This window comes from Schistocerca gregaria, chromosome 5 (assembly GCF_023897955.1).
Source record: "Schistocerca gregaria isolate iqSchGreg1 chromosome 5, iqSchGreg1.2, whole genome shotgun sequence".
NCBI lineage: Eukaryota > Metazoa > Arthropoda > Insecta > Orthoptera > Acrididae > Schistocerca > Schistocerca gregaria.
Genome location: NC_064924.1, coordinates 614,497,226 through 614,519,415, shown reverse-complemented (window position 1 = coordinate 614,519,415; position 22,190 = coordinate 614,497,226). Strand labels below are relative to the sequence as shown.

Here is a 22,190-nt window from a genome sequence, read left to right as displayed (position 1 = left end):
CGAAACTGGTCATGAAATAAATTGTTTCACATTAGAAAGTCTTGGTTTCAAATATTATAAAGTAATAAAGTTTGCATTAGTTCAAAGTACAAGAATTTTCACGTAAAAATACAGAGACATTACGTTTCAGCGCGCTATCGTACTACGTAAAACAAGCAACTACACACATCAATAAAAGTGTTGCATCACCTAGGTTTCGAGAGGTCCGGAACATGTACAGGAAATAAAGATAATTTCCGCCGTTTTTGTTGCTTATGAAAACCACACATTGCACGTCGTACTACCATACAGCGAGATCTTCAGGGGCGGTGGTCGAGACTGGTGTACACACCGGTACCTCTAATACCAGTAGCACGTCTTCTTGCACTGATGCATGCCTGTATTCGTCGTGGCATACTATCCACAAGTTTATCAAGGCACTGTTGATCCAGATTGTCCCACTCCTCAACGGCGATTCGGTTTGGATTCCTCAGAGCAGTTGATGGGTCACGTCGTCCATAAACAGCCCTTTTCAATCTATCCCAGGCATGTTCGATAGGGTTCATGTCTGGAGAACATGCTGACCACTCTAGTCGAGCGATGTCGTTATCCTGAAGGAGCTCATTCACAGGATGTACACGAAGGGAGCGCGAACTGTCGTCCAAGAAGAATATGCTGCCGGTATGGTTGCACTATCGGTAGGAGGATGGCATTCACGTATCATACAGCCATTACGGCAGCTTGCATGACCACCAGCGGCGTACGCCAGCCCCACATAATGCCACCCCAAAACAACAGGGAACCTTCACCTTCCTGCACTCGTTGGACAGTGTGAATAAGGCGTTCAGCCTGACCGTGATGCTTCCAAAGACGTCTCCGACGATTGTCTGGTTGAAACGTGAAGAGAACATGATGTCAATCCTGAGCGGTCCATTCGGTATGTTGTTGGGCCCATCTGTACCGCGCTGCATGGTATGGTGGTTGCAACGATGGACCTCGTCATGGACGTTGGGAGTGAAGTTGTGCATCATGCAGCCTATTGCGCAACGTTTGATTCGTAACACGACTTGCTGTGGCTGCACGAAAAGTATTATTGAACATGGTGGCGTTGCTGTCACGGTTCCTCCAAATCATAATCCGTAGGTAGCGGTCATCCACTGCAGTAGCAGCCCTTGGATGGTCTGAGCGAGGTATTTCATCGACAGTTCCTGTCTCTCTGTACCTCCTCCATGTCCGAACAACATCGCTTTGGTTCACTCCGAGACGCCTCGACACTTCCCATGTTGAGAGCCCTTCGTGGCACAAAGGAACAATGCGGATGCGATCAAACCGCGGTATTGACTGTCTAGGCATGGTTGAACTACAGACAACACGAGCCGGGTAACTCTTTCCTGGTGGAATGACTGGAACTGATCGGCTGTCATACCTCCTCCGTCTAAAAGGCGCTGCTCATGCATTGTTGTTTACATCTTTGGGCGGGATTAGTGACATCTATGAACAGTCAAAGGGACTTTGTTTCTGATAGAATATCCACAGTCAATGTCTGTCTTCGGGTGTTCTAGGAACCGGGGTGATGCAAAACTTTTTTTGATGTGTGTATTTGACCTCTTCATGACAAATACTCCCGAGTTCCATAAAATTGCGTCTGCAGCAGGTTCATTGGAGAGGATAATCGAAAGAAATAATAGAGGAATACTGAACTTAACACGACACTAACGTAAAGTTACGTAGGCAAGGCTAGACTGAGGAGAACAAAGTACAACCTAAACTATTCTTCTTCAAATATAAGTCGCGTACGTCAGCTGCTGCCGGCACACAAACAGATACATAACTTTAGAGGAAACTCAGGTTGTCTGTGATAAGGTTTCGTATCGGAATTCATCACATATTCAGTGTATAAGGCAGTTCAAGGAATAGAAATAAACATATAATGAAACGAACAAACAGATCCAGTCCGGAACAAGTTCTTAATTTAAAACTATTCCTTACGCAACAAAGGATTTCTAGTAACAATATTGTATGTACATTTGTTGATTCTAAAAAAACCTACGACGCAGTTGATCGTGAGTCTCTTTTCCAAATTATAAAGGGACAATGGCTAGATAATAAAGCTCTAACACTGGATGAAGAACGTTAACCGACAATGGCTATAAAGTTAAATCCATGGGAGAAATTTTCGAACCATTTGATATTAATACTGGTGTTACACAGTGTGATGGACTCTCCCCATTACTGTTTAACTGTTTTTGGAAAAAGTAATTACAGAATGGGGACAGCAAAAGTCGAGTCATAGATCAATCAATCAAGCTCGGTAGTAGTAATGTTAGAGTAGATAGCCTCGCCTTTACAGATAATCTGGAAATTTTAACTAGGGATATGACCACAGCTCAAAAACAAATCGAAATTCTTAAAGAAGCTGCGGGAAAAGTAGCACTACAAATATCATTCGGGAAAACGGAATGTATGAAATGCAACAAACAAGCACCAAAGTTTTTTAACACGAAATATGATAAAGTGAAAAGGGTTTCTAAGTCTTAATACTTGAGATCAATCATAGAAGAATACGGTCTGGGAAAAGCTGCAAACGAAGTTCGCTGTCAAAAAATGACAACTGCATTCAGAATAACGCGAAATATTTGTAATAAAAAATCACGTTCTAAATTCTGTAAACTTAAGCATTGCAGCGCTGTAATCAAACCTGAATGTCTTTATGGACCAGAAATTTTTATTCTAAATAGAAAGACGAATAATGACGAAATTCTAAAGAAAGAAAGAAAGATTATGTGGAAAATGTTAGACCCCTAAATTGCTTACGTAGAAATTTAGAGGCTGAGAAGTAGTTAGGAAATAGTAGAATAAACAGACGTAGACGTGCACTGTGACATGATAAAACGAAGACAAGTATTATGGGCACATTAAAAGAATGGTACCCACAAGGTTGACAAAAGAAATTACAGAATTCTAGGAAAACAGAAGCGAGGCTAAACCTGAGCCAATGAAATGGATCGCTGCTGTTAAGGAGGATCTTAAAGTAGCCGGTGTAACTCAGGCAGACGCTACAGATAGAAAAATTCAGGCAAATGGTAATTGATTGGAAAGTTAGTCAGAGGGGAAACTAGAAAACGGACTGGAACACAGTGGTCTGATGAAAGAAAGAGACTTCATTTTGAAAGGATGAAACAAATATGGAAACAAGGGAAAGCCAACCATCAAAAGCGACAAAGATTGATTACACCTCGCTTGAACATATTGGGCCCTTACGTGAATAATAATAATAATAATAATAATAATAATAATAATGAAATGGTGATTCAAGATCCTCAAAGTATTTTCATCTGCTAGTTTTGTACTGAAATCTGTAAAGCGCACAGAACGCTTAAGTCAAATGACTCTAAGCACTATGGGACTTAACATCTGAGGTCATCAGTCCCGTAGAACTTGGAAGGACTTGAACCTAACTAACCTATGGTCATCACATACATCCATGCCCGAGGCAGGATTCGATCGTGTGACCGTAGAAGTCGCGCGCTTCCAGACTGAAGCGCCTAGAACCGCTCGGCCACACCGGCCGGCTCGCTTAAGTCACAAAAACAGCGTTGAAAATATGTTTGTACACAGCAGAACGCTGTCTTATTCTCTGACCTCAGTAGTGCAACCCTTCTTGAACTGTCGCACATTATCTGCTATGTAAAGGGATCAATGTCTGTCAAAAACGTAGCGGAAGGATGTCTACTTAATATAATGTTATCCAGCCATTACGGTGACCAGTTAAATACTTGAGACTATTGACTCCGAAAAATTCTGAAATTTACTGGTCGCCTATTTAGTGATTTTCCTGTAGGATGTTGTACTGAGCGGTCTGTACTGTATAGTTTTTCCTGCGCATGGAGCCAAGGTGATATTTCACCGGCATGTACCTCTTATTTGTCGTGAAAGACGTATTTACCAATGTTCCTTAGACACATCTCTCATGTCCTTGTGCACAGTCTGGGACAGAACTTCGCCGCCTCCCGCATCTCACCCTTCCAGGGCTGCTTGCTGCGATAGCGAGCACATCCCTCCCAGACTTCCACCACCATTCCCCCTTCCTCCGTCCCAGCCCATACCACCCCGCCAGCCCTCCACTGACAAAAGGCGGACTGATTACGAAATCAGAAAGGCAAACAGCCCTTCGTGGCGAGGCTGGTCGGTACCACGGAAGAGTGGAGTGGGCGCAGCCGGAGGAAGAGGGCCTAAAGGAGCGGCCAATCTGCATATCGATATCTCGAAAGGGAGCTCAGCTCGCAGTGGTTGGTATCGACAGAGCCGGTGCCAGATCCTTTGCTCCTCTCAACCTGTGTAAGACTCCTGCTGAAAACTGCTGATTACAATAGGTACTCAGCGTGCCTAGCTACGAGGTGGTCTGTTCTTTGGAGAGCGAAGTAAGAGATACCTGCAGACGCCTCACAGAAAATTCACTGGTTCAGATATTGGTTGCGTCAATACACTCACCTAAGATTCCCTCGGTTATAGAACTTTTTTCTCTATAGTTGACTAACAGAGGCCGTGTTTTAATGAAATGATAAATGGTGAGAGTTTGTTTATTATAAACATGGCCGGTTTCGGGAAAATTATATTCCCCTCTTAAAGTGAACAAATTTACTGGAACTAGAGAGGAATATAGTATTATTCCGTGTAGTACATTTGAAAATGTAAAAAACTAACTACCGTGGTTAATTCCCTTACAAACATAACCGAGAAAATCCGATCATATTAGTCAGTTTAGAAAAGAGACAACCCGATCGCATTTCCTCGGTTATGTTTGTAAGTGAATTACCGTCGTTAGTTACTTGTTTACGATTTCATATGTACTATAGTGACTTAAAATATATTCCTTCCTTGCTTCAGTAAATTTTTACACCTGAATTGGGAGTATAATTTTACCAAAATCGCTCGTGATTATAACAAAATAAAGTCACAAGAGAAGCGGATATTTTCAGTCTCATCTTGCACCTCAGTAGCATATAATCTGTAAACAAAATCCTATGAAGTAATAAACGATATTCGTATTTCATGCGTCACCTACAGGAAAATTCTTTTTTCTGCAGATAGAATAACTTTCCGAATGACGTAGTTCACATTTCAGCTTCGATTGTTGTACATACTGAAATAAGAAAAGAAGGCTCTACTAAATTGATTCAAGTAGTTTGAGAAATCGTTACATGTGATAGGTGCTGCAGAGTCTCACTGCTACGTTCATTTAATAAACAAATATTACTATTTGTATTATCAGATAATCCTAGCTTCAATAAGATGCTGATCATTCTGAGGCGAAATATCATCGGATTCTACAATTGATTCAAATATTTTCTTTGGCCGTTGGGATTGATAACTGTATTATACTCTCTATTCCTCTAACATAACAACAACATTCCACCATTTAAGGATGTTCTTCTACCAACGGCATTTTATCTACCGGGCACATTTTACTTTTCAGTATCTAGCTACGAATAATTTGTACACGATATCAGAGTTGCTGGCTCTTTGTAGCTTTATTATTTTCGGACTGTAGTCTCTCATCTTAGGCTGTATTTCCTCAAACTCCTTAAAGTGACACATAAAATACTCTAAAAACAAGATTCGGACATTTCCTTTACTTCTCTTTCACGTAGAATTTACTAGTGCTCCGAAAATCAAAATATCTCCTTGAATAAGTGGATAAAACAAGGTCTTTAGCTTTTGGTTTATGCATCGGCACTCAATCGAATTGCAGGTTACAATCTAGGAATTTTGTCTTTGTTTCTCCAAGTTGGTAATCGGGCTCTTGGTTATTTACACCATTTTTATGATATCTCATGCCTTAGTGTTCTTTGAAGGCCTTTACTTTTCTTAGAAATTGGAAATCCATTGCAGTTACCTTTTTATAACAAAAACGTGACTAAAAGTCAAGTATACAATTTATATATCTTACTGCTGACGTTACCCAGCTAAAGGCTATGTTTGGTAAGTATTAGCGCTGTTGCATAAAAGAGAGCAAAGAAGCCACATCATTTGTGAGAAAGAGGTGTGAACCTGTAGTAAGAAGCATTTACTTACATCGTTTGAAATATCCCACTGTGATGACATATCCAGCGACGTATCATTTTTGCATCGTCTCCTGCTAAAGTGATATGGTTTCACGAATTACTGAAAGTTGTACTCTAAAGATCTCTCACAGGAATATCAAAAATGTACGATGCTAACGGACTGGATACAATGCAAGATCCGAAAACTGACTGTCACGATCTGACCGTGAAGTTACTGGATTGCAAATATGCTTGCAGGAGCGTAATTACGCGTTCAGAAACCCGTACTCTTCGCGACACTTGTTTGGTAGCTTCTCAGGATTTTAACTTTTTCTGTATTACAAATTCGGCTTTGGGTTTGGTAACCGATGGATTTTTCAATTGGTCGTTGTCATCTCCTGTCTGCTATCTTCTTATGCCACAATCGAGTCATGTTGGTTTTGAGCATGTGATGCAGTGGCATAACTGAAGCTTCTTTCTGAATCTTCCTGGCATGTTACACTCTATGTTAACATGCTACGCACTGATCATTGACATTACTGAAGGAAAGTAGCACCTACAGCAAACGTCTTCAATTTCTTGTTGTTGGTATTACACTCGTTCTCTTCCCTTTGCAATTTCCTCTAGTAAAATAGAAGCCATTTCCTAATGCCTCACCACACAGCCTACAAGCCTTTCCTTTCTTTTAGTTAGCGTTTTCTACATATTGCTTTCCATGCTGGTTTAGTTATTAATCCACCTGATTATCTGCATCATCCTGCAACAAGACACCTTTTTCCGATTATCCCACAATCCACTATTCACTTCCATACAATGATGTATTAAAGACGTACGTCGTTAGAAATTTTATTATAAAGTTGAGGCCTATGATTGATGCTAGTTGACAGTATTAGCTTCCCTAGTCGTTCATGTTTTATTTTTCTTCCAAGGTAACATAGTTGCTTCACTTTGTCAAATAAAAGGTCGTGATTGTCATAATTATCTTTTCTGTTACTCCTCAATACTTTCGTATTTCTTTACATTACTCTCAATCCATTTCTGTAATCAGCTAACAGTCCCATTCACCAAGTCATATAATTGTTTTTCACTTACACATAGGCCCCCAATATCATTTTGATATCCATTAATCCAGGATTTTAATCCCACTTCCCAACGTTTCTTTCAATTCCTTCGTTGCTGATTCCATATACATATTGTGCAGTAGAGGAGAAACTCTGAATCTCAGTCTTAGCACTTCTGTCTTGATTTCCCATTTTTACTGTTCCCCCTTGGTTCGCTTTCTTTTAGTATTTTACCTACTTATCCATATTTTTAGATTTCCAGAAGGTTTTCGACACCGTTCCTCACAGGCATCTTCTAACCAAACTTCGTGCCTACGGAGTATCGCCTCAGTTGTGCGACTGGATTCGTGATTTCCTCTCAGAAAGGCCACAGTTCGTAGCAATAGACGGAAAGTCATTGAGTAAAACAGAAGTAAAATCCGGCGTTTCCCAAGGAAGTGTTATAGGTCCTCTATTGTTCCTGATCTACCGGTATATTAACGACATAGGAGACAATCTGAGTAGCCGTCTCAGATTGTTTGCAGATGATGCTGTCGTTTACCGTCTTGTAATGTCATGAGATGAGCAAAACGACTTGCAAAATGATTTAGATAAGATATCTGTATGGTGCGAAAAGTGGCAATTTACCCTGAATAAGGAAAAGTGTGAAGTTATTTACTTGAGTAGTAAAAGAAATCAACTCAATTTAGATTACGCTTAGTCACACAAATCTGAAGGTTGTAAATTCAACAATATTTAGGGGTCACAATTACAAATAACCTAAATTGGAAAGATCACATTGATAATATTGTGGGTAGAGCAAAGCAAAGACTGCGATTCATTGGCAGAACACTTAGAAGGTGCAACAGGTCTACTAAAGAGACTGTTTACAACACACTTGTCCACCCTATTCTGGAGTATTGCTGAGCGGTGTGGGATCCGCAACAGGTGGGACTGACGCATGACATCGAAAAAGTACAAAGAGGGGCTGCTCGTTTTGTATTATCGCGAAATAGGGGAATTAGTGTCACAGACATGATACGTCAATTGGAGTGGCAATCATTGAAACAAAGGCGTCTTTCGTTGCGACGGGATCTTCTCATGAAATTTCAATCACCCGTTTTCTCCTCCGATTGCGAAAATATTCTGTTGGCACCCACCTACACAGGGAGAAATGGTCATCACGATAAAATAAGAGAAATCAGGGCTTACACAGAAAAATTTAAGTGCTCGTTTTCCCGCGTGCCGTTCGAGGCTGGAACGGTAGACAGACAGCTTGAAGGTGGTTCATTGAACCCTCTGCCAGGTACTTTATTGTGAATAGCGAGTAATCACATAGATGTAGATGTATCCTCGCTACAGCGCAGACGTACTATTTATGAAGATTTCAAATATCTTTAGTCATTTTACGATGCTGACTGCGTTTTATCGGTCGAAAAGTCTGTTAAAGGTTGGAGAGAAGTTTCACTAGTTCAGCGAAATACAAGAGCTTTCTTTCTTTAGTATTTTTTGGCATACAGAATCACAAACAGGAATCATCGAAGAAGAACAATTTGTAAAGAAAACGTGTTCATCGTCCAACTGGTTCACGATTCATTTTAGTAACGCGCTGCATGTAATGTGACCTGATGACACAGCATCTCCTTTCCCTCTGCCCCCACCCCCCTATATATATAGCGAATAGATGGCAACCTCCCGGAATTTGAGACTGAACCACTTCTTTCATTCCATTGAAAACACCGTCATGTATGGACTTCCGCGGAAGTCTGTATTAATATGATTAAAACCCTACTGGATGTACTACCACGTAATTTTGTAAAATACATGTCAAAATACAAAAGTATCCCTTTCAGCCTTGTTGCAGCGGCCTTTCTTAGCGACTAGACTGATTTAGCTGGGCCTTGAGTGCGTTAATATAATACATTCTTAACAGTGTCACCAAACCACTGATGTCAAATTAGATTTCATTGGCTCTAAAATACCACTTGTTGGTTACATTAGAAGAGGACCGAACATATGGCAGACTCTTCGTTTGTTACCTGGCTTACTGGTAACTGATAACTCACTGCAAAACGGTGACAACCACGCGTTTGCCACGTGCTGTTTGTCATGGAGAATCGGCACCAGTTGCGTGTGCATTGTTTTTCCAGCCGGTGCTTGGAGTGTGTATTGTCCAGAGACATCGTTGTCCTGTCATCACACACGGACCGTCGTCTGAGAGTTTCCGGAAACCATGACAAACGGTACAAATGGCTCTGAGCACTATGGGACTTAACTTCTGAGGTCATCAGTCCCCTAGAACTTAAAGCTTCTTGAACCTAACTAACCTAAGGACATCACACACATCCATGCCCAAGGCAGGGTTCGAACCTGCGACCGTAGCGGTCACGCTGTTCCAGACCGTAGCGGCTAGAACCGCTCGGCCACTTATGCCGGCCAACCATGATACTTGGAGCCTGTGGGCACCTTCTCCCGTGTTGCTCTTAACCTGCGTCTAGATTACAGCTTTATCACATATTTTGAGTTTGCGTCTGCCCTGTTACCTCGAAAATATTCAGGCTTCCCCGAATCTTATAGGCTTCGACAACTGCGATGGTGCTCCACGAATGCAGATCTATTGTGCTGCTCCTCTACGCAGGTTGTAACAAACCATGGGTTTCGCCAGCGTCGGTAGCTACGTACTCACAATGTATATTTCTATACATATTCGTTGTTGAGGGCTTCAGTGCATCCTTAGTAGAACCTTTCAAATTCTGTGTTCTCAATTCTATTGTTTCACTATTTTACGTAAGATGACGCGGCAGTACACCCAGAAGGATTTTAATCAAATAGCAATAGGTACACAATTACAGTATACAGTATACAAGGTTCTAATAAAAAGAGTTAATAATATTTTTTTTTCTTTTATTACTTGTTCTGTGATTCTTCGCTCAGATGCTAACCAGCTTTCTTCATAGAAAGTGTACACCCCTAACAAAGACGCCCCGCCGTTGTAATTCATTCCAGCCTGTAAACGGAAAATGCTTGCGAAATTAAATTGTTCCGGTTAATTGCGACTCTGGAAATTAATTAAGGAAATATTACTTTCGGGCCGGCTCTTTTGGCGGAGGAATAAAACACGATCCGACCGCGGCAGAAGACGCGATCCGCGCGGCGCCCAGAAATACGCAGTAATCGCCTTATGATTTAATTACCGGCGGTTCAGATTACAGGGCCCAGCCGCGGAGTGGGTGCGGAGGGTGGTGGTGGCGGGCGAGTGGTGGGGGGGGGGGGGGGTTGGGGTACGGGGAGGGTGGGTCGGTAAGAAGCGCCGGGAGCGCGGAAGGAGACCGCGGCCCACTGGCTAGAAGGGGGCGGGGCGGGGTGGCAGGAGCTGCCACTTTGCGGGGAGCTGGCCCTGCACTGCCAGGAGCCGCGAGGAACGGCGTCGTTAGCGTGCTGCTGCCATCCTCTCTACTGAGGCTAGTCGGCTTCGGTGGCCGAGTGTGACACATTCTTGATATAATCAGCACAGAGGAGGTTAAACAACAGCAAACTCATCCCAAGCGCAGGAAAGTTGGAGACTACGACCAGCTCGAGAACACTAGGCAGCTCCCATCTGATGCCAGATTGTCACTGATATTTTGAACCGTATTTTAAGACTGGCGACTAACCAGTGGCATGGAATCATGCAGAAGTAGCTGCCATTCCCAAATAATGGAAGGATGCGCGTCTCCCACAAACCTGCACGGTGAGTCAAAGCGGACTATACAACTTTGGGATGATATATAAATTTATTGAGGTCACCCACAGAATCAGTAGATATGTCATATCTTAGCCATCAGCCTCAAGTCTGATTCATGTGGTGCATCAGTACCCCATTCCGCCACCAGTAGCGCCTGGGTAGTGCACAGTGACAATGGCTACTTTCACTGGTGCGGAGCCTGCTCGCTTTGTGTTTTGGTTTGATTACACGAGCTCTGCAAGAACTTTTTGGCGTAAATTCTGCACCAAATACATTAAATATCCTCCAATAAGTACCCCTACAACTCGGCACGAGGATTTTGTTGACACGAACTGTTCACTGCGACGTGACAAATCGCCAGGTTGATGAATATATCAAACAGGTTAGGGAGACATCCTAAACTTTTGTAGTCCTGTCTTCCTCAATTGCGCGTATTATTACGGTATATTGATAATTTTTACTTATGGACCGTCTGATAGCAACTGAATAAAACGCAATTTTAGTGCCATACGCGTTTCGCCTTTATTTTCTGCAAGGCATCGTCAGTGGCAGGCTGTGTGGATAATTTCTTACATATTACGCTCCTGCTGCATTTTTGGTGTTGTTCGTCTTCTAATGAATGCCAGTTTTCGGTTTTTCCCCCACATTCCACGGCACTATGGACTGAACGCTTATTTCAATGCAATGTTTTGGTTTCTATTGCCATATTGCGTAATATGTAAGAAATTATCCACGCAGCCTGCCACTGATGATGCATTGCAGAAAATAAAGGCGAAACGCTTATGGCACTAAAATTGTGTTTTATTCAGTTGCTGTCAGACGGTCCAGAAGTAAAAATTATCAATATACCGTAATAAAGATTAGGGAGAGCTTTGTCCACAGTTCACAAAAATTAACGTGACGTGCGTCTGGCGAGACTGGCAATCCATAAAAGACTGTTTGGCAAGTCCTGCGTAAACGTTTTTCGCTTGAAACCCTACAGATTCGCAATGACACTGCACCTTCGTGATGCAGATAAAGTTGCTCGTGGGGAATTCAGTACGGAAATGTTGCATCGGATAGTGGACGACGAGACACTCCTGAACACACTAATCTTCAGCAAGAACTCAACATTTCATAGTGATCACCCACAACTGCAGAATACGGGGCAGCGAAAATCCACGTGCAACCCTGGAACACGTTCGTGATAGCCCCAAAGTTAATGTGTTTTTGTGCCCTTAGCGAATTGAATGTATACGGCCTGCTTTTCTTCAATAAGGAAACTGGTATTGTGTATCTGGATACACTTCAAAACTTCTTAACTCCTCAGATCGATGAAGATGATCTAGATGGGATGGTTTACTACTAGCAAATTGGCGAAGAACCTCATTCCCTGACGAAGTTAGAGGTTTCTTCGATATTCTCTTCCCAGGTCGGTAGAGTGGCCGTGAAAGGCCAATCGCGCGGCCACCTAGCTCCCGGACTTGCCACAAATGGATTTCGTCCTCTGGGATTTCATTAAAAACCGTGCTTATGTTCCTACCCTAACAAACAGCTTAGCTGACCACAAAACTCAAGTCTATGCTGCCGTTGCACAAATTACACCCGATTTGCTGCAACAAGTGTGGGAAGAAACTGATTACCTGTGGGATGTTTGCTGCATCACATATTGTAGTCACATCGAACCAAAAAGAATTGACACTTTTATGTGAAACTTGACATTGTTTGCTACAAAATGACCCATCTACCGATTCTGAAAATTATCTCCATAAATTTCTATATTGTTCCATAGTAATAAAGTCATTTTCGATAACCCTGCGTAGGCCGAATAGCCTCTTCCCTGCGTAATCAGATGTCGTAGAAAGGATTTATGTTAGTAGACCTTTGACACACGTCGATCGAGAGGAGGTCATACCGCCAGAACAGTTCGGTTTCCGCCGCAGACATTCGACACAGTAGCTTATGCGGGTGCTAGAGCACGGAATGTGCTCCCTAGGGCGTCTGGATTACTCAGAGGCGCTACTCGTGGATGCTTCAAAGGCCTTCGGCGGCGTGTGGCATGAGAGCCTCCTTTACAACGTTTTGTACTGGGTGTACCGACTCCAACGTACGGCTCTTTGCGTCTTATATGGAAAATAGAGCTTTCCATGTCCTTGCAGGTCACGGTATATGAACATCTAGTCAATAATGGCGACTGCGCCATAGGGATCCATCCTTCGTCCCTTGCTGTACTCACTCTTTACTACGGACGTCTCCAACACGGAGAAGGTCCATCTAACGCTTTACGTGGATGATACGGCGCTCTGTGCACGCTGCCTGCGAGTTGTGTTGCGGCGGCGCTTGCAACCGCCCGAGGCACTTTAGGAGCACGGACGGCCAAGTGGCGCCTTAAAAGCCAGATAGTGATTACAACACGGCGTAGAGTGACTGAAAGGTTCAAAAGTGGAATTAAAACTCAAGTTGCAAGGATATCAATGACGCGAATCGCTGATACAGTGCAATCGTGGGTGAAACTGAAGAAGAATTACATTATCTTCTGAATGGAATGAACAGCCTAACTAGTATAGAATATGGATTGAGAGTAAACTGAAGAAATATGAAAGTATCGAGAAGGAGTACGAATGAGAGCAGAGAGAAACTTAACAACACGATTGATGGTCACGAAGTAGATGAAGTTAAGGAATTCTGCTGCCTAGGCAGTAAAATAACCAATTACGGACGAAGCAATAAGGACATCAAAAGCAGACTATCACTGGCAAAAAGGGCAGTCCTGGCCGCAAAAAGTCTACCAGTATCAAATATAGGAAAAAGTTTCTGAGAATTTACGTATAGAGCACAGAACTGTGAAATACGGACTGTGTGTAAACCGGAACAGAAGGCAGTCTAAGTATTTGAGATGTAGTGTTACAGACAAATGTTGAAAATTAGGCGGACTGATAAGGTAAGGAACGAGGCGGTTTTGTGCAGAATCGGAGAGGAAAGGAATATGTGGGAAACATTAACAGGGGAAGAAACAGGGTGATGATGGGACATCTCATAACACGTCAGGGAATCACTTTCTTAGTGCAAGAGGGAGCTCCAGAGGGCAAAAACTGTTGTCAAAGACATAGAGCAAATAACTGAATATGTAGGCTGCAAGTGCTACTTTTAGATGAAGAGGAACTCATGGCGGGCCGCATCAAACGAGTCAGAAAAGTGATGGTTTAAAACAAAAAAGAAAAAGAATGTCTGTGTATACTTTACCGGTGCGATTGACGCAAGGACGTATCCCAAACAGGAAAGTACCTTGCCGTAGTAGCTTCCACGGACGCTACATATAGAAGAAAGCGTTAGGTCGCCCGAGAGCGCTGTACTCTCTTTTAAACACAGCATTGACTATTCACTCACACTGTGGCATTACGGAATATCCAATCCTGATCCATCCAGTTCTGGAATAAGCGGCCGTAGTGAGGGGAAAGCCACCGATTGCTACGGTCGCAGGTTGGAATCCTGCCTCGGGCATGGATGTGTGTGGGGTCCTTAGGTTAGTTAGGTTTAAGTAATTCTAAGTTCTAGCGGACTGATGACCACAGCAGTTGAGTCCCATAGTGCTCAGAGCCATTTGAACCATTTTTGAACCACCGATTGTCAAACACAACGGCTATAAGGACTGAAGGGCAGCCTCCTCAGACTTTAGCTGCATCAACCGAGAGACATTCCGACGTGCGAGCTACATGAACGGTTTGGTATAGCGTACTTATGAGATCGATTCAAACAGACTGTCCGAGCTTTCTACAGTCTGAAAACAGGCTCATAGCGTCTCTGAAAAATCAGAGGCACCGTCACAGGACACATGGAGACCAGACCTCCTCAGTGAGTAAATTCTGCGAGCAAGGGATTCAGTATACCAGTATGCAAAAACGTAAATTCTAAAGAACAGAGTTCTTATAAAACAGAGACGCCAAAGTAAACATGTTGAGAAAAGGTAGGAACAGCGCAAAGCGCTTACGCTGAAAAGCCGCATAGCAGTTAAGTAGGGCTGCCAGGAAGGAAATGAGGCGGTGTGACACCTGGTAGTCACCTCCTGTTGCATCACTTGACAATTCTTCATCTATTTACATCATGACGTCGACAGAAAGTTTATTTACATTGTTGGATATCGAAAATTTAACACCATGAAAGCGATATGCAACAAACGTCAAGCTGGCATTAACTATTCTATATGTCTGGATATGCCAATTATTAGCATGTCCACCAAACTCTCATTCTGCAAATAAGGAAAGATTAGACAGTGGCTTTCTCAATCTGAACTCCCATTACTGATGCGAATATGAAATCGATCGGCTTATTAGGATCGTACTCAACAGTAAGCTGCTTCTGAATGACGCCACTTAGCTGGAACTGTCCTAGAATCAGACTAAAATCCCTTGGTTCGAGTTTTCAATGTAAAATTAAAGAGAATCAGAAAGAAAGTGGCAGAAAAATATTATATAAGTAAACTGAAGTAACCATTGGCAAAAAATTAGGGGAAACTCAAACTTAATGAAAATCTCAGAACACCATTTAATGTTGTGAAGGTATAATGATTACCAATTAATGTGGAAGAGTTGAAAACACCAAAAGAGAAATGTTATATCTGAAACAAGAAAAATGACGAATTATTACAACTGATACATCAAAGAAGTAGCTGCAAATCAAATACAGGTGAAAGTTAAAAGACTGAACAAATTATCAAGGGGAAGCTCACAAATTTAAAAGCAGAATAAGTGAAACTAAAATGCTCATAGAGAAAGTTAACAAAGCAAATTTGACAACCCTAAAGTTTACAAGAAAGTAAAAGAAATGACTGGAATCTTCCGTGCAAGACTATCATCTGCATTAGTAGATAATGACAGTAAGATGACCATTGACAAAAATCAAAGAATACATGCTTGGAAGAACTACGTCAATGAACTCTTCCTTGGTGATAGGCCAGCTCCACCTGGAGTCTCTGCGACAGTAGGACGAGATATTACAGCAAAAGTAATGAGATCAGAAGCACAGCCGATGAAAGATGGGATGCATTCTGAGTTCCTTAAGTTGTTTGATGAGTAAAAATTCGGTAAGTGTACAAAGCTATTCAATAAAATACATGAGTCGTGTATTATTCTCCAATAGCGGATTCGGTCAGAATCTGTAATCTTGCCAGAAGGACGAGCTAAAAATGTAGTGATTTCGGAACAGTATGTTTGATGAGTCATCAGGTGTAAAACATTATAAAAGATATTCACAAAGAATCCATAATGTTTCTGAAGAACGAATGGCACCTACACAGTTCGCCTTCAGAAATGCTCTCGGTACGCAAGAAGTTCTAGTCTGCTTCCAAGTCTTAAGCCAGAGGTGTAGAGACAAAACCCCTATCGTCCATGCCTGCTTTATTGATAATCAAAAGGCTTTTAATAGCGTACGACATTAAAATATGGCCGAAGTGCTAAAAATAGTGGGACAAATGACAGAGACCTCCGAATCATAATTAATCTCTACTTGAATCAACATTCTGCCAAAACAGTAGAAGTTGGGAAATCTGACAGATTAAAAATATTCCGTGGAGTGAGACAGGGCTCTTTTTTGTCACGAGTGACATTTAATCCTTATTCGAAATACACTTCAAAGAAACTCTTGAAAATACCGGAAAAGGAATCGTCTTGAATAGAGACAAGCTGAAAAGCATCTGCTACGCTGGTGACACATTAGCATTATTTTGGCTTTTCAGAGCTACTCTGAATGACATCACTAGTTCTGCGGTGGTACTTTAAAACAGACGACAGGGATTTCCCGGCCCCCATCACTCTCCAGTTCCGAGATTACGGTTCGTTCCCGGTGACTTCTCCGTACACGGTGCCTTAAATCCTAATAATTCTTCCTTCCTAGAACTGCCTGAGGAGCTTTACCCTATACTGCCCACGTTCGCCGAGAACTGTCCGTTGAAAATTTAAAGCTCATCTTTCCTACTATTCTCGAAGCCCTTCTCTTTCTCCTCTCTGTCCGTTGGGTTTGAGGCTCCAGCAGCCTCTCTGGCCCGTTTTTACGCTTACATTCTTTTCTCTCTACTAGTTTTCAACATTTAATAGCGTATTCGAAGCCTTCAGGGAGTGGGGGCGATCCTTAGCAGATCCAGAAATGTGTCGTTTTCATGACGATCGTACCGTAATACGACGAGACAGATTGCACTATTTCGAGCCACATGTTGTCCTTTCCGTGGTGTGTCCTGCATAGAAACGACCTTTCCTGCGATATTTCCTCATCTGGAATCTTCATAAAAAGGCGCCAGGACGCTAACGTCTCTAATTTGCATCCTTTATTTCCCCATTCTATGCCGTCGGACTGGATAATGAAGACTGGTCACTAAATAAATACGCGCAAGTCTCTACTTTGCCCAATATGCAGGCTTTTCTCCGGAAGGATAACAATTTAAAATTACATAAGGCCGAATACCTGAAGAACTGAACTATTTGTGGAGTAAACATGTTAAAAGTTTATTTAAAAGAATTGCTATTAATACAGAGTAAGAAGATTCGTGGATTTGGAACGCCAGTATTGCGGGTGGTGGAGGGCACTTCGAACAAATAAAGCAATTTATTTACAATTCCTTTCGAGTATCTGTGTGGCGGAAAAGTAACAGTGTATTTGACTCTTCAGCCAGAATAACTGCTCTAATGTTACTCCCATCGTCTCCACAGCAAACTTGGTAACAGAACTGTGGCTCAGTCTTCCACGAACACAAGTTCAGTAAGTCACCTAAAACGCCTTTCTTCCGAATATCGCAGTTAAATGTACCCGAGAACCCCTGTTACACTTTCACGTGTGCTACAGCGTGCCTTAACGAATCTACCAAGTTGTAAATTAATTCGTTCGGTTTCTGCTATAACGTCTACTTATTAACAACTAGCGTTGGAGCTGCTCTTCATCGTTATTGGCGTAAGAATTTCGTTTGGGACTATCTCTGCCGATGTACTGCACACTCCTCCATAACCCTACTAACAAGTCGAAGCCTTCCAGGCATCTCCCCAACTACAATTTTTTGCATTCCTCACATTTCGTATCACTTCTTCACAACGCCTACAGATTTATCTATGATATGACGTGCCCCAGATATTCACCTCTGATCTCGTAAACTGATGCTTGCTTTATATACATTTAAAGAGAGTTGACATTCATTACACCAAGGTGAAACTCTCCCCCCAGTTTCTCAGCAATTTCTTACAATTGCTCAGCAACATTACCTTCCTGTATAAAATAGCATATTTGGCGAGATATTTGATTTTATTCTGATCCCCACCGCCCTTCTCTGTAGATACATACCGTAGTTCATCGATAGACATATAAAGTTTAATGGCTCTGAGCACTATGCGACTTAACTTCTGAGGTCATCAGTCGCCAAGAACTTAGAATTAATTAAACCTAACTAACCTAAGGACATCACACACATCCATGCCCGAAGCAGGATTCGAACCTGCGTCCGTAGCGGTCGCTCGGCTCCAGACTATAGCGCCTAGACCGCACGGCCACTCCGGCCGACCATATATAGTTTACCTTTTCCTGAATACGTAACTTCATATTTCTCGACATTAAAATGGTGTTAACAGCATTTACACCAGGCTCACTCCTCGTCACAAGATGTGGATTAACATTACTAAAACTTCTCTCAGGTAGCGCTTCAAGACTAGCAGGGTCATCTCCAGAAGGACTCAGGCTACATCCAGGACTACTCGACAAGTCGTTAATGCAGAATTACATGCGCCTATCATACTTCTTCAACTACATCTGTATCTTATGGTGTGTGACGGGGGGTACTTTGTTTAACACTGTCACTTGCCCTTTTCCTGTTACAGTCATCAATGGTTGGTAGGAAGAATGAGCGTTGGTAGGCCTCCATGTGGGCTGGAATCTCTCTAATTTTACCTTCATGGCCCTCTTCCGACATATACGTAGGATAAAACAATAGCCGGCCTCTGTGACCCAGCGGTTCTAGGCTGTTCAGTCCGTATCCGCTCTGCTGCTACGGTCGGAGGTGAGAATCCTGCCTCGGGCGTGGATGTGTGTGATGCCCTTAGGTTAGTTATGTTTAAGTAGTACTAAGTCTAGGGGCCTGATGACCTCAGATGTATAGTCCCTTAGTGCTTAAAGCCATTTGAACCACTTGAACTACTTGAGAAAACAATACATTTGCCGACTCTTTCAGGAACATAGGCATTGTAATTCTAAAACGAAACCACACCCTGATGAAGAATTCTTCTTTTACAACGTCTGCCACTGGACAAGGCTGAACATGATGCATTCGCCCTGGCAGTGAAATGAAAACCAATCTCCCATCACAACTGCACCATGGAATGGTGGAAATGGTTCCAACCAAAAGAAATTAGTATGCGGGTTAAGAGATTTATTACACACGGAGGAGAAGTGACCAATTTCTGTTTATAGCCGCGCGGGATTAGCCGAGCGGTCTCAGGCGCTGCAGTCATGGACTGTGCGGCTGGCCCCAGCGGAGGTTCGAGTCCTTCCTCGGGCATGGATGTGTGTGTTTGTCGTTAGGGTAATTTAGGTTAAGTAGTGTGTAAGCTTAGGGATTGATGACCTTAACAGTTAAGTCCCATAAGATTTCACACACATTTGAACATTTCTGTTTATAGACGCGGTCCACTGTTGACAGATTCACAACGGCACCGACTCTTGCACTTTCTCGTCCGACTTAAATCGACCTCCAGGTGTGTCTTCCTTCTGGTCACCGAGGATGTAAAAGAACCTGGCCATACGAAGGAAGTTGCAGTGTTTCCCAAACAAATCGCTGAAGTGTAGCCTTCGTCCAATTGGAAGTGTTGAGGCGGGCACAATCGTGCAACAGGATGATCCCGTCTGACAGCATTCCGACAGCCCACATCTACCCCGCCAAAGAAATCTACAGCTGTTCGCACAGGTTCCGGTAAGGACATCATGACCTTCTTCTTCTACTGCAAGGGCCCCTCCGCTCGTCGAGTCCCTCGAGCGTGGGACCAAAATCAATGCGCAGCGCTATGAAGACACTTCGCTGGAAATGCTACGCGCCATTGAGTCCAAACGCCTAGAAACGCTGTCGGCTGGAATTATTCTGTTGCACGATGTCGCACGCCCCCACACTGCCAATCAGTCAAAGCCAACGCTTCTGAGATTTTGTTGGAAAACACTGCAGCATCCTCCGTCGAACATAGATGCTTTATTGTATCGCTTTTTGATCGTTGTCGACCTGAAGAAAGACATAAGTGGACGTCGGTTTCAGACGGATTAGGAAGTGCCGTAGTGGGTGAGGTTGTGGATCCGTCGCGGCCGACCTCGTTCTAAGAAAAAGTAATTGAGCGTCTTGTCTCCCAATAGTATGTATGTATTAACGTTTGTGGACATTATTTTTGAACAATTCCAGGGTCCCATTGTGGTGGTTGTTCAATTTTTATTTGACTGCCCCTTATATTTGGACGGCTAACGACATACATTGTTAATCTTTAGATCATCTCAATATCCTCTATTAGTTATATGTGGTATCCGTTTTCAAATACACTACTAGCCATTAAAATTGCTACACTTAACAAAAGTGCAGATGATAGACGGGTATTCACTGGACAAATATATTATACTAGAACTGACATGTGATTACATTTTTGCGCAATTTGGTTGCATAGATCCTTAGAAATTAGTACCCAGAACAGTCACTTCTGGCCATAATAACGGCCTTAATACGCCTGGGCATTGAGTCAAACAGAGGTTGGATGGCGCGTACAGGCACAGGTACAGGTACAGCAACCGATGCAGCTTCAACACAATACCTTAGTTCATCAAGAGTAGTGACTGGCGTATTGTAACAAGCCAGTTACTCGGCCACCTTTGACCACACGTATCCAATTGGTGAGAGATCTGGAGAATGTGCTGGCCAGGGCAGCAGTCGAACATTTTCTGTGTCCAGAAAGGTCCGTACAGGACCTGCAACACGCGGTCGTGCATTATCATGCTGAAACGTGGGGTTTCGCAGGGATCGAATGAAGGGTAGAGCCACGGGTCGTAACACATCTGAAATGTAACGTCCGGTCTTCAAAGTGCCGTCAATGCAAACAAGGGGTGACCGAGACGTGTAACCAATGGCACCCCATACCATCACGCCGGGTTGATACGCCAGTATGGCAATGACGGATACACGCTTCCAATGTGCGTTCACCGCGATGTCGCCAAACACGGATGCGACCATCATGATGCTATAAAAGGAACCTGCATTCATCCGAAAAAATGACGCTTTGCCTTTCGTGCACCCAGGTTCGGCGTTGGGTACACCATCGCAGGCGCTCATGTCAGTGATACAGCGTCAAGTGTAACCGCAGCCATGGTCTCCGAGCTAATAGTCCATGCTGATGCAAACGTCGTCGAACTGTTCGTGCAGATGGTTGTTGTATTGCAAACGTCCCCATCTGTTGCCTCAGGGATCGGGACGTGGCTGCGCGATCCGTTGCAGCCATGCGGATAAGGTGCCTGTCATCTCGAGTGCTAGTGATACGAGGCCGTTGGGATCCAGCACGACGTTCCGTATTACCCTCTTGAACCCTCCGATTCCATATTCTGCTAACAGTCATTGGATCTGGACCAACGTGACAGCAATGTCGCGATAGGATAAACCGCAATCGTGATAGGCTACAATCCGATCTTCGTCAAAGTCGGAAACGTGATGGTACGCATTTCTCCTCCTTACACGAGGCATCACAACAACGTTTCACCAGGCAACGCTGGTCATTGCTGTCTGTGTATGAGAATTCGGTTGGAAACTTTTCTCATGTCAGCATGTTGTAGGTGTCGCCACCGGCGCCAACCTTGTGTGAATGGTCTGGAAAGCTAATCATTTGCATATCATAATATCTTCTTCCTGTCGGTTAAATTTCGCGTCTGTAGCACGTCATCTTCGTGGTATAGCAATTTTAATGGTCAGTAGTGTAACATAAATTCCAGAGTTAACAGGTAAGATATTTCACACACGTATATAGACTGAAAAAGTTGTAAAAATATCAATTGAACAAGTAATATATGAGAGTAGTCTCTGTCAGCTCTTGGCTTTCGGTTTATCAACAAAATGAAACTGACGAACATTTGTATTAAGTTACAACGTCTAGCGAATAAGAATCACAATGAAATACTTTACAGAGTTTGTAGTTCAAGAAAACAATCCACAACATGTTACTTAATTCGTAATAAAGTATCACGAGTGTTGCCAATATCCTACACATGACTTATGCCACAGAATCACAGAAGGTATGTAAACTAGCTCACTTCATTATTCTAATAGCAATGTATTCACTGTTATATACTGCTAGATGTCGGGTAATGTATCTAAGGTACGTAATTTCACTACCATTACCTTGTATTTTATACAATAATAGTCTATCCTTTAGAGACATA

General features: G+C 42.9%; 1 protein-coding gene across 4 annotated transcripts in view; it reads left to right on the top strand.

Annotated features, from left to right (window-relative positions):
* Positions 1 to 22,190, top strand: part of LOC126272138 (lachesin-like) — a 1,905,511-nt gene that overhangs the window by 1,851,086 nt on the left and 32,235 nt on the right. The window lies entirely within an intron of this gene.